The sequence below is a fragment of the Girardinichthys multiradiatus genome, chromosome 18 (assembly GCF_021462225.1).
Source record: "Girardinichthys multiradiatus isolate DD_20200921_A chromosome 18, DD_fGirMul_XY1, whole genome shotgun sequence".
In the NCBI taxonomy this organism is placed as follows: Eukaryota; Metazoa; Chordata; class Actinopteri; order Cyprinodontiformes; family Goodeidae; genus Girardinichthys; species Girardinichthys multiradiatus.
Window position 1 is genome coordinate 18,147,147 of NC_061810.1, and position 12,090 is coordinate 18,159,236.

Here is a 12,090-nt window from a genome sequence, read left to right on the forward strand (position 1 = left end):
TTTCAAACAAATTCATTGTTTTGTATCCCTAACTTTCTCAAAAAAGATTAAGTGAAGAAAGACTGTTTAGTAAGACTTGACTTTAGTAAGACTTGACAGATTTCAACCGAGAATATAAAAAACTTTAATTACATTTAGTTTTAGTGGGCTTAACCTTTTCTGTTTTCTGTTAAGAACCACAAGTGCACAAAAAGCATCACTTTAATAATTCATTTTTGTTGCGTTCTTTCTTCACCTCCTAGTAGTAAGTGTTTAAACCACTGCGTTATTACCCCTTAGTGCTGTAGTTAAAACTATGTATATCTCTGAGACCATCAACTGAGCTAAAAACTACTTGAAGTCATGCTGATGTGGATCTAGTGGCTCTCAGACATTAGTATGTATTTTCATGTCTTAATGAGTAAACGCCATTAGGTCATCTTAAACAGCTTGATTATTTGCCAGAACAGTGGCACTCTATGCAGCACCACACTAATAATATAACGTATCCAAAGAACTCTTTCTGAGTGCCAAGCCATTAGATCTTCCCTCTTTTGTAACATGATTAATGGCGACTGGACAGGTTCTGCTTCATGTGCATGCACAGTGGGGCTAACTGTGGGGATCGTTTTCAGCAAAAGTAGTGAGTGATACAGTGGTTCCTGGAACAGATATTGTTGGGACATAAAAACATCTTACTGTAATACATTAACCAGACCAGATGTTTTTTTATAACAACTCAGCTTGAAATGATGACTGAAGATCTTTAATTATCACATCTTGCCATTCCAACCTCTTTGGTCCTCTTCTCAGACTATTTTCAGATGTTTTATTGCTGCCAAACCATTCTGAAATCAAATAATTTGTGTTCTCATATACAGCTCAGGCATTTTGCTGCAGCCGTACAGAATACAGATGTACAGTACATCTTTGAAGGAGGAATTTGAATTAACACCTGAATGGGATGCGTTATGTAAAATTATCAAAGGTATTTGTGTATGGAAACTTGTTTTTGTGGAGGGTAGAATTTATCTTGATTTAATAACAATTTATATTAAAATTGCCAAAAAAAAAAAAATCCCAAAAAATTAACTAAACTGCAATCTATGTCTGAACCACAAACTATCTATAAGTGACTGTGCTTGTTTTTTTTTTTTACTTCAGTAGTAAGCCAGCAGCTGAAACTAGAACGAAGTTAAAACCTATTTTCTTATGAGACAGCCCTTCACTGCATGAGAACAAGACATCTGACTCAGCGGAAGCTGACTTTCCTTTTAAGTGTTGTTCAGATTTTTCCCCCTTAACAGCCTGCTAGACACCTCTAATTTTAGTTGTCATCCCATTCACTGAACTCACTTCTACTTTCCAGTTCAAGAAAGTGCCAGAATGGTTTGTCAGATTGTTTTTAGGTGTAGAAGAAGAGCAACAGAAGTGCAGACTGAAATCACTGATGGAGATGTTAATGAAGAGAAAAAAGAATGAGCAAGAAGGGTGATGTGTTGATGTGAAAGTGAGGTCACTGAAGCTATTTTGTCACTTATGATGGGTATTAGAGGGGTGAGCTTTTGAAACTGTAGTCCTATTATTTAAAGGCAATGATTATGTCCTCCCTGGAAACATTAGAAACTCCCCAAAGGTTTCTCTATAGTCTGTAATTAGTTCTTCATTGCCGGGTTCACAGTTATTGGCACAAACAAGCACATCTCTAATGAGTCTTTAGATGAATATATTTCTGATTGGCCATTTTTGCCCTTGCTGGTTGGATCTAGTAGGGAAACTTTTCAAATAAGATGAAATCTTGGATCTTGACTTTAGCTAAATATCATAAAAGGAAAGCAATGTAAATGTCTAAAATTATGTAGCATTATGTAGGTGTTTAAAAAATAATCTAATTTGAAGTCTATTTCTGTATGATCACATCTCCTGTTATGACTTTTACTAAAGTAACCGTGATTAACTGGTGCTTGTCGTGTTGTTCAAGAAGCTGCAGGTTTTATATCAAGACCATATGTTATGACCTTGGCAACTTCTTTGTGTTAAATCCATGCTTTGTGCAATTAATAAATCAAAAAGTGGAAACTCACCTTCCCCATTAATTAAACCCAATGCATAAAAATGACTGCTGACAGCTTTAAAATTCCCAAAGGCTCCACTGAAAACAGGTGCATCACAAACCACCGAGCACTCCTCGTTTTCCTCCAACACACATTCATTTACGGCCATACCACACTGAACACGCCCGATTTCGTATGATCTCGGAAGCTAAGCAGGGTCGGGCCTGGTTAGTACTTGGATGGGAGACTGCCTGGGAATACCAGGTGCTGTCCCCTCCTTGAACCGCCACCTTAACGTGGTGGAGGGGTTTGAGTGCTCGAATGATCCTAGAGGCTATGTTGTCTGGGGCTTAAATGCCCCTAGTAGGGGTCTCCCATGGCAAACAGGCTCTAGGTGAAGGGTCAGACAAAGAGCGGTTCAAGAACCCCTCATGACGACTACGAAATCGAGGCATGTGACGTCGCCCGGTATGGCGGAGCTGGGGTCCCACCCTGGAGCCAGGCCTGGGGTCGGGACTCGTCGGAGAGCACCTGGTGGCTGGGTTGCTCCTCGCGGGACCCGGCCGGGCCAAGCCCGAACAGGAGACGGGAGACCATCCCCCAGTGGGCCCACCATCTCCGGGGGGAACCGTGAGGGACCGGTGCAAAGAGGATTGGGCGGCGGATGAAGGTGGAGACCTTGGCGGCCCGATCCCTGGATGCTTAGGCTGGCTCTAGGGACGTTGAATGTCACCTCGCTGGGGGGGAAGGAGCCTGAGCTTGTGCGGGAGGTTGAGAGATATCGACCAGAAATAGTCGGGCTCGCCTCCACGTACAGCGTGGACTCTGGAGCCTCATCTCCTCGAGAGGGGCTGGACTCTCTTCTACTCTGGAGTGGCCCACGGGGAGAGTCGGAGGGCTGGTGTGGGTTTGCTTGTCGCCCCCCAGCTCAGCCGTCTAGTGTTGGGGTTTACCCCAGTGGATGAGAGGGTCGCATCCCTGCACCTTCGGGTTGGGGAGAGGTCTCTGACTGTCCTCTCGGCCTACGGGCCGAGCGGTAGTGCGGAGTACCCGGCCTTCTTGGTGTCCCGGTCGGGGGTGCTGGATAGTGCCCCTCCCGGGGACTCCATTATTCTGCTGGAGGACTTCAACGCCCACGTGGGAAACGACAGTGACAACTGGAGAGGCGTGATAGGGAGGAATGGCCTCCCCGATCTGAATCAGAGCGGTGTTTGTTATTGGACTTCTGTGCTAGAAGGGTGACCGGAGGGTGTGTTCCAACTACAGGGGGATCACACTCCTCAGCCTCCCTGGAAAGGTTTACGCCAGGGTATTGCAGAGAAGAGTCTGACCGATAGTCAAACCCCGGCTTCAGGAGGAGCAGTGTGGTTTTCGTCCCGGCCGTGGAACACTGGACCAGCTCTATACCCTCTACAGGATACTCGAGGGTTCATGGGAGTTTGCCCAATTGGTCCACATGTGTTTTGTGGACCTGGAGAAAGCATTCGACTGTGTCCCTCGTGATGACCTGTGGGGGGTGCTCCAGGCGTATGGAATCGGGGGCCCTTTACTAGGAGCCATCCAGTCTCTGTACAAGCGGAGCAGGAGTTTGGTTCGCATTGCCGGCACTAAGTCAGACCTGTTCCTGGTGCATGTTGGACTCCGGCAGGGCTGCAATTTGTCACTGGTCCGGTTCATAACTTTTATGGACAAGATTTCTAGGTGCATCCAAGGGCTGAGGGGGTCTGGTTTGGGGACCAGAGGATTTCGTCTCTTCTTTTTGCAGATGACGTGGTTCTGCTGGCCCCTCTCTAGCCAAGACCTACAGCACGCACTGGGGTGGTTCGCAGCCGAGTGTGAAGCGGCAAGGATGAATATCAGCTCCTCCAAGTCCGAGGCCATGGTTCTCGACCGGAAAAGGGTGGCTTGTCCTCTTCAGATTGGAGGGGAGTTCCTGCCTCAAGTGGAGGAGTTTAAGTATCTTGGGGTCTTGTTCACGAGTGAGGGATGAATGGAGCGGGAGGTTGACAGATGGATCGGTGTGGCTGCCACAGTAATGGGGGCGCTGTGCCGGTCCGTTGTGGTGAAGAGAGAGCTGAGCCGAAAATCGAAGCTCTCGATTTACCGGTCGGTCTACGTTCCTACCCTCACCCATGTCCATGAACTTTGGGTCATGACTGAAAGAACGAGATCCCGGATACAAGCGGCTGAAATGAGCTTCCTCCATAGGGTGGCTGGGCACTCCCTTAGAGATAGGGTGAGGAGCTCGGCCATCCGGGAGGGGCTCGGAGTAGAGCTGCTGCTCCTCCACATCGAGAGGAGCCAGTTGAGGTGGCTCGGGCATCTATACCGGATGCCTCCTGGACGCCTTCCTCGGGAGGTGTTCCAGGCACGTCCCACCGGGAGGAGGCCCAGGGGACGGCCCAGGACACTCTGGAGGGACTATGTCTCTCGGCTGGCCTGGGAACGCCTTGGGCTCCCCACAACTTTACGGTCTATTCAGTGGGGATGTTGGTCCTTGGCAGTCAATCATCCCAAATCCAGAAATTTCTGCACTCCTAAATTCTGGAGTTAGAAGAACCCTTCAAAGATGAGTGGTGAAAAACAACAAATAATTTGTCCTAATTGCATAATTTTATATTCTAGCTCTGTAGAGAGTAAATATTTGCCATTTCACATGATAATTTAAATAATGAAAGAAAAAGAAATAATGCGTTTTTGCAAGCTTACCTTGCAGAATGAAACTGTAGCACTTTTCAGCAGGGCAATACGTTTTTTAATTCACACTTTGCCCTACATAATCCTCTTCTGTGATTTGTGCACTGAAAATGCAAAGGTGACTCAATACAGTCTGATCGCAAGTCAACTTCCACCTCAGTGCAATGAGGCTTAATATTCAGAGGCCAACTTTGAGCAAATGAGTTTGCTGAAATCTATTTGGTGACCTGGGTTTTGCTTTGTTAGATAAACCTGGAAACTCACAAACACCTAACATCTTGGAATATTGTTGGAATACCATCTTAGTTTCTTGTTAGGTATTATTTAATCAACTCAGAGGTAAGGAACGACACAGAGTCAGATGTACTTGCAGCAAGGGTAGCTCACACTCTTTATTTATACATGCTGGGTCACACACAGTTCAACAAACATTCAGGGTGTGTGTGGGTGTGTGTGTGTGGGGTCAGAAAGGTTAGGGTGCATTTGTCTTGATTATAAACAAACAGAGGAAGTGGGAAGTGGGGACCTGGTGATAGCCCCAGATGCTGCTAATAAAAGCATAAAAGCATAACTCATTCTTGTCCCCATCTCCCTTCCTGTGACATGTAAGGAGGGAAAAGCACTTAGAGCAGACATGAGTGATAAACAATACAAACGTTTTAAAAACCCTAACAGTCCCCCTTTTTATCACAAATAAGTCATGAGTAAATACATGTAAAAGAAAACACTCTGTGTGAGCACAAACCCACAGGATGGAAAGCAGATTATATTGTGGGAAACACTCACACGGTTCCTCCACCCTAGGCAACCACCAATCATGGCAGAGTGAAACAATATAATAAAACAAAGAAAACAAAATGTAATAAAAAATAAAAGAATTAAAACAAGCCTTGTTCATATCATCATTGCACTTTTCCTCATTTCACTTAAACAGCAACTTCTTTCGATTTTCTGCTATAAGGTCATTTTATGAAGTACAAGTATGAATACACTCAGGCATTGAAGATATATTCATTTACGACATGTCATCATAGTCATCTGCTTTTTGGGTCCAGTGTCCATCTTGTCCATCTCTTCTCGTGTGATGTTGCATCCTGTGGATCCTGCCTTAAACAGAGAAAGAACCCTGCTACCAGGATTAGGCTCAGGCTTATCAGTCCTGTCCACATGTTACAAAAAGCCATGCTAAAGTGGGCACAGGTCAGTTGTTTTCTTCACCGGTTTGAGATGTTGGGCCATATGGGTTTCCAACCCCTTTGTACCCGGTCTTTCCCCTGTTACCCCGTCGGTTGGTTTGGCTCCTGTAATGGCAATATTAGCTTACAGTGGCTCTTGTGGATCCAGGATGGTCTCTCTGCGATTTTCAGAGCTGTCGGTGTGGTCAGGAGAACACGATATGGCCCTTTCCAGCAAGGGGTGCTCCCATCCTTTCTGTGGAATGTCTTAATCAGGACCAGGTCTCCAGGCCTCAGGTTGTTCTGTGAAATTGGAGCAGAATTTACTGGCAGACTACTGGACAACTGTACTTCTTTTGTTTGTAACATTTTATTCATCCATTCAGCTAATGATGTTTCCTGCTGTGCTTTTCCTATGTCATCCATTTCTGATGGCAATGGAAAAGGTCTGCCATGTACTATTTCAAATGGAGTGAGACCAGTTTGATTTGGAGTTATTCTAGTCCATAATTTAACCAGAGATAGGCATTCAGGCCATGGCCTCCCTGTTTCTTCCATTGTTTTCCTTAATCTATTTTTTATTGTTCCATTTGTTCGTTCAACCAGCCCAGCAGATTGTGGGTGGTAAGAACAATGGTTTTTTAACTGAAACCCTAATGATTTAGAGCACAGTTCTATTACATTATTTACAAAGTGAGTCCCATTATCCGATCTTATGATTTGTGGGATACCATATGTAGGGAAGAAATGTGTCACTAAACTCTTTGCCACAGTGCTTTGCAGGATATATTTCAACCCACTTTGAAAATGCATCTATGACCACTAAACAATATTTCTTTCCCCCTGACCATGATAACTCTATGAAATCCATGTGTATTGTGTGAAAGGGACGAATTGCTGCTGGGAACTGGCCTCTTTTGGATCTCATGTTCCCCTGTGGATTATGTTTGCAGCAAATAATACATGATCTACAAACGTTTTTTGCATAGTCAGAAAAATTTATGGTGTGGAAATGTAGATTTACTAAGTGTACCATCCCTCCTCTCGACACATGGGAAACCCCGTGTGTTGCATGGGCCGCCGTCTTGTATAAATTCTTTGGTAATATTGGCTTATTTTCCAAATGATAAATGTCATCTTTCTTTATGGCCCCTCTATTCAGCCAAGATTTAACTTCTGCAGCTGGTGCAGATTGTTGTGAATCTTTTAGCACATCTGTATCTATAAATAAGAGATCTGACATTTTCAAAGTGAGGGGAAGCCTCGAAGCTATTTTAGCAGAAATATCAGCAAAGGTGTTCCCCTTTGTTTCCATGGTTTCATTAGAATGATGCGCTTTACATTTACAAAGCGCTATCTTTTCAGGTAGCTGGATAGCTAACAGCAGTCGTTTTAACAGATTAAAATGTGTCAATTCTGTACCAGATGATGTTTTAAACCCTCTATTTTCCCATATTTTGGCAAAATGGTGAACAGAACTGAATACATATTGGCTGTCTGTATAGATGGTTAGGGTTTTTCCTTCATATAGTTCACAAGCTCTGATAACAGCATACAGCTCTGCAGTCTGTGCTGAGCATGTATGGGGCAGGGCCTGTGATTCTATAATTTTAGTTTCAGTGGTTACTGCATAACCAACTCTGTTTTTTCCATATTCATCTTTTGATGCTGATCCATCTACAAAGATTATTTGTGAGTTTTCCAGAGGTGTCTGAGAGATATCTTGCCTAGGTTTTGTATCTTCCTCAACCTTTGTTTTGCAAGAATGTGGTTTCCCATCTTCTGCTGTTGGAATTAGCGTGCTAGGGTTCAGTGGGCCACATCTTTGCAGAGTTATATTTGGTTGCGAGAGTAGCAATGAGGTCAACGTAATATGCCTTGCATGAGTCAAGAAAGGAAGTGAAGTTTGTAGCAATATAAGTGACACTGAATGAGGAACTTTCAGTGTGAGCGGGTGGCACAACACAATTTCAGCTGTCTGTTTCACAGCTTCTGCTGCTGCGGTGCAGCTCTGCAAACAATTTGGAAATCCGCATTCCACAGAGTCCAGTTTTTTAGAATAAAATGCTGGGTTAATACAGCTTTCATATAACCTTTACATGCATCTACACAAAGTGTGAAAGGCTGGCTATAATCCGGCAGAGCTAAGGTGACTGTTGTTTGAAGCAGATTTTTTAGCTCTGTGAATGCTGCTTCTCCCTCCTTAGTCCATGTGATTTTGTCTTTTAATGTCATGTCTTTACCATAGATCATAGATTGCAAGGGTTGTACAATGGCTGCATAGTCTGGTAGCCATTCTTTGCAAAAGTTACACAGTCCCAGAAAGGACATCATTTGTTGTTTAGTTCGTGGTTTTGGGGCTTCCTCTATAGCTGTTTTTCTACTACTTAGGAGGGAACGGCCATGTTGTGATAGCATATGTCCCAAATAAATTACTTTCTCCTGGCAAAACTGCAGTTTATCCCTAGAGGCTTTGTGTCCCATCCGCTAGAGATGTTTCAGAACTGTTATGGTAGCTTCCTCACAGTGTTGTTGAGTGTCTGAAGCTATAAGAATATCATTTACATACAATAGGACTTGACTATGTTCAGGCACCTCACAGGTGCTCATAGAGTATCTTAAGGCTTGTGTATATACATGTGGGCTTTCACTGAAGCCTTGTGGTAGTCTGGTGTAAGTGTATTTTTTCCCTTTAAACTGAAAACCAAATAAATGCTGTGACTCTTCATGCAGTGGTACTGTAAAGAAAGCATTGAGAAATATTTTTTATCTGGAGTTAATGAATGCAGTAATGTATGTGGATTTGGGACGTTTGGAACCATATGTTCCACAATTTTATTTATCGGTCTAAGATCCTGGACCATCCTCCACTTTCCTGTGCTGGCTTTCTGCACTGGAAAGATAGGTGTGTTGCATGTAGCATCAGGTGCTTCCCTTAATATTCCTGATTTCAGCATGTCCTGTATTACTGGCTTAATACCCTCTTCAGCTTCTGGCTTCAAGGGATACTGGCGAACTACTGGCCGTTCTTCAGATATTAATTTAACCTTATATGGTGGAAACCCCTTTATAAGTCCTACATCAGTCGATGATTGGGACCACAGTTCAGGTGGGACAGCAGCTAAGGCAGGGTGCCTGTTGCTCTCTTTGCTTTCAGGTAGGCCCTGTATCTGTCACTTTGCCTCATCCAAATGTGTCTTTGGATGGACTTTGACTATCCACCCTAGAGTGAGTTTCCAGATTCCTGTGTTAGGATCTACTTTCCAGTCAGAGCTTGTTAATGCCTCATATCTCCCTCTTTCAGCACGCGGTATAAAGTTTTCTAATTCTTTCCACTGACCCCCCACAGGTTTAGTTAATGACAGATGAGGTGTACTGCCTTTAAACTGTTGAAGCTGTCTTCCTGACAGTATGATTGAGGTGGAGGATTTCCCTATTTTGGGGTCAACATACAGATGCTGTATGGTAACAGTCTGATTATTTTCTGTGTGAAAAACAGTATCATACTGATGATCTGGCCCTGCAGTATTTTTATATCTCATGGTTACATGGAGCTCAGTATCTGGCATGTACTGTGCCTCATGGGAGTTTTGTTTTTCTCTGGTTCTCCTCAGCAGTTCTCGAGCTGTTGGTGTGGGGCCTAGATCGAGGGACCAGTAATAATGCGGCTGTGAGAGTTCATTTAGGACTAGGGCCCCTTCTTCCACTACAGCTTTCATACCTGTTTCTGTTGATACTATATTTATATGCAACTTTTGCAAAAGATCTCTTCCCAACAGGTTTACTGGACATTTTTGACTTATCAGAACGGGGGCCTGACAAGTAAGTTTTGTCTCAGGTTCTGTTATTGTTACTGGTGCACTTAGGTAATGTACCTCTGATGTGCCAGCTGCTAATCTAACATGCACTGTGGTGTTAGAATATTTTACTCCGGGTGGAGGTTCAGTTAGCACAGTTCTACATGCCCCTGTATCACACAAACAGCTATATACTTTGCCATTTATTATTATGTTTTTATATGGCAAATCTTGCATCCTACTTAGTGCTATAAGTTCCAGTGCTGCTTGTATATCAACTTCCTCCATTTCACTACTGTTTCTCTCTGCTAGTGGGGGAGGAGGTGGAGGTTGTGGCTGTAATTGTCAATTCTGGGTAGAGTTGGGGTTATACACCCGCTTTTCATTACATTCTCTTGCAAAATGTCCTGGCTCATTGCAGATCCAGCAGTTTTCATCTCTTGCGCCAGGGTTTTGTAAAATTGTTCTACATTCTCTAGCATAATGCCCTATTTTTCCACACCTCAGACACGCATTACTCTGTGTGGGTGTGTCGTGGCCCTCCTCCTCCTCCTCTTCCTGTGTGACCTCTAAATCCCCTCCGTCCTCTTTGCCCGCTTGCCCCTGAACGATGCAAAGCCATTAAACGCATTGCAAACGTATCTGTCTTCCTATCTCGTTGTGTTTTATGAGCGTGCTCCGCGTATTTCAAAGCTTGTGTAACAGTCAGTCAGTCATTTTCTACCGCTTATTCCATAGTGGGTCGCAGGGGAGCTGGTGCCTATCTTCAGCAGTCTATGGGCGAGAGGCAGGGTACACCCTGGACAGATCGCCAGTCCATCGCAGGGCTTGTGTAACAGTTTCTGTATTTTGATGAACCCAGTGTTTATCTATATACCGTCTGAGTTCAATTTTAAGGCCTTGCAAAAAGGCTCTCTTCAACTGTTACTGATAGGCTCCTGCCTCTGCTTCATCATATGGTATAGTAGAGTTTGCTCTAAAAACACGTCTCATCCTATCTAAGAAATCTTGTGGGTCTTCTTCATCCTTCTGTTTACATTGTGAGATTTTACCATAATCTGCTGTCTGTATATAAACTCTTCGAATTCTTTCAAAGAGTAAGCGTAAGGCGTCCCTTAAATCTAGTGAATCATGTGCTAATGTGTCACCATTGTCATCGCATCCAGAGAAACCTCCTGCTATTCGGCACCAGCGGTGGCCAAACAGCTGGGTAAAACACTGTAGCATCTCTCTGCCATTAAGATGGAAGCTTCCTTTGAGTTCTGTAATAGCTGCTAAAAACTCCTCTACTCCTTCTTGTATCGGTGGGATACCTTTTAAAGCAGCAGTTCTGTCTTCCGGTGTCCATGGCCTATATAGTAGAATAGTTGGCGGCTGTCGATGATTAGCGTCACCTATGTTTGGATTTGCAACCTCAACCAGAGGAAATGTGTCTCCAATTTGCTGTGCTCCAGCTGCCTGCCCTGCAGCTGTCTGCACGACAGGGGGCCGAACACCTCGCTGTCTGGATGCGACCACTGTTTCCTCATGTGGGCGCACCTAGACTGCAGCTGTCAGCTTCTCCTTTCGCCTCTCCTCCTTATTTCACCTCTGCATGTTCTTAATTTACTTTGTTCCAGCCATTTGTCTGAGAGTTTATACTCAACCTTTCTCTGTTCCTTTTTAGTTGGGTTCTTGGTTTTTATTATTTCTAATTTTAAATCCCTTTGCAATTTTAAGATATCGTTAATATTTAGTTTACCCAAGAAACCATGTTTTTTATTCCATCTATGACAGATCATACCTGCTCCTTCTACATAGTTTTCCATAAACTTTACATCTCCTTCTAAGTTAATTAGTTTACTTTGTTTCTTCCCCATGATGTTTAATTTTAGTTCACAATACTATAAATGTCCTAGATAGAAGTTCACTGGCATGAGATTCAAGGAGAGGACATTAACACGCCCTTCTACTGCGACTAATCCGCAGCGGTGTTAATTTTCTGGGATTAAACCCGACCTTTATCTCCACAAATCACCAATACGTCTTTCTATTCTGGGCAAAAGAAAACACAAGACCAGTAGAATCTTGCTAAGATTCTTCAAAATGCTAAGTCTTCCAAACACACACAGCACTCACACAGTTAGTATTTTAACATATTTATGTCCCTTCAGCAATATGTATGGTCGACCTAGCTAAGTTTATGAGCTCCCTTATTATTCAACATTTAATTTCATTTCCTTCCGGCGAAATGTTACCAACCAAATTATCCAGTTTCACTTTACGGTGGAACCTAGTCGTTTTTAATCTCCTTATGGCGAGATCCTACCTACATTTATCGCTATTTCTTTGCGGCGAAATAAAACCTTCCCAATGCAGTGTCCTTATGGCGAGACACTACCAACAACT

General features: G+C 43.6%; 1 protein-coding gene and 1 pseudogene across 4 annotated transcripts in view; both read left to right on the forward strand.

Moving 5' to 3' along the window:
* kcnab1a (potassium voltage-gated channel subfamily A regulatory beta subunit 1a) overlaps positions 1-12,090 on the forward strand; it is a 156,208-nt gene that overhangs the window by 63,822 nt on the left and 80,296 nt on the right. The window lies entirely within an intron of this gene.
* LOC124884779 lies at positions 2,191-2,309 on the forward strand (annotated as a pseudogene).